Source organism: Oncorhynchus gorbuscha, linkage group LG24 (genome assembly GCF_021184085.1).
Source record: "Oncorhynchus gorbuscha isolate QuinsamMale2020 ecotype Even-year linkage group LG24, OgorEven_v1.0, whole genome shotgun sequence".
Taxonomy (NCBI): Eukaryota; Metazoa; Chordata; class Actinopteri; order Salmoniformes; family Salmonidae; genus Oncorhynchus; species Oncorhynchus gorbuscha.
Genome location: NC_060196.1, coordinates 65,901,733 through 65,903,433, shown reverse-complemented (window position 1 = coordinate 65,903,433; position 1,701 = coordinate 65,901,733).

Here is a 1,701-nt window from a genome sequence, read left to right as displayed (position 1 = left end):
ACCAACCCCATAGAGCCTCAGGACAGCAGTCAGCAAGCTGGTTCTGAGGCTCAGTTCACTAACCCAAACCAACCCCATAGAGCCTCAGGACAGCAGTCAGCAAGCTGGTTCTGAGGCTCAGTTCACTAACCCCATAGAGCCCCAGGACAGCAGTCAGCCAGCTGGTTCTGAGGCTCAGTTCACTAACCCAAACCAACCCCATAGAGCCTCAGGACAGCAGTCAGCCAGCTGGTTCTGAGGCTCAGTTCACTAACCCAAACCAACCCCATAGAGCCTCAGGACAGCAGTCAGCCAGCTGGTTCTGAGGCTCAGTTCACTAACCCAAACCAACCCCATAGAGCCTCAGGACAGCAGTCAGCCAGCTGGTTCTGAGGCTCAGTTCACTAACCCAAACCAACTCCCATGAGCCTCAGGACAGCAGACAGCCAGCTGGTTCCCAGTTCACTAACCCAAACCAACCCCATAGAGCCTCAGGACAGCAGTCAGCCAGCTGGTTCTGAGGCTTAGTTCACTAACCCAAACCAACCCCATAGAGCCTCAGGACAGCAGTCAGCCAGCTGGTTCTGAGGCTCAGTTCACTAACCCAAACCAACCCCATAGAGCCTCAGGACAGCAGTCAGCCAGCTGGTTCTGAGGCTTAGTTCACTAACCCAAACCAACCCCATAGAGCCTCAGGACAGCAGTCAGCCAGCTGGTTCTGAGGCTCAGTTCACTAACCCAAACCAACCCCATAGAGCCTCAGGACAGCAGTCAGCCAGCTGGTTCTGAGGCTCAGTTCACTAACCCAAACCAAATCCCATAGAGCCTCAGGACAGCAGTCAGCCAGCTGGTTCTGAGGCTTAGTTCACTAACCCAAACCAACCCCATAGAGCCTCAGGACAGCAGTCAGCCAGCTGGTTCTGAGGCTCAGTTCACTAACCCAAACCAACCCCATAGAGCCTCAGGACAGCAGTCAGCCAGCTGGTTCTGAGGCTCAGTTCACTAACCCAAACCAACCCCATAGAGCCTCAGGACAGCAGTCAGCCAGCTGGTTCTGGAGGCTCAGAGCCTCAGGACAGCAGTCAGCCAGCTGGTTCTGAGGCCAGTTCACTAACCCAAACCAACCCCATAGAGCCTCAGGACAGCAGTCAGCCAGCTGGTTCTGAGGCTCAGTTCACTAACCCAAACCAACCCCATAGAGCCTCAGGACAGCAGTCAGCCAGCTGGTTCTGGAGGCTCAGTTCACTAACCCAAACCAACCCCATAGAGCCTCAGGACAGCAGTCAGCCAGCTGGTTCTGGGAGGCTCAGTTCACTAACCCAAACCAACCCCATAGAGCCTCAGGACAGCAGTCAGCCAGCTGGTTCTGAGGCTCAGTTCACTAACCCAAACCAACCCCATAGAGCCTCAGGACAGCAGTCAGCCAGCTGGTTCTGAGGCTCAGTTCTAACCCAAACCAACCCCATAGAGCCTCAGGACAGCAGTCAGCCAGCTGGTTCTGGAGGCTCAGTTCACTAACCCAAACCAACCCCATAGAGCCTCAGGACAGCAGTCAGCCAGCTGGTTCTGAGGCTCAGTTCACTAACCCAAACCAACCCCCATAGAGCCTCAGGACAGCAGTCAGCCAGCTGGTTCTGAGGCTCAGTTCACTAACCCAAACCAACCCCATAGAGCCTCAGGACAGCAGTCAGCCAGCTGGTTCTGAGGCTCAGTTCACTAACC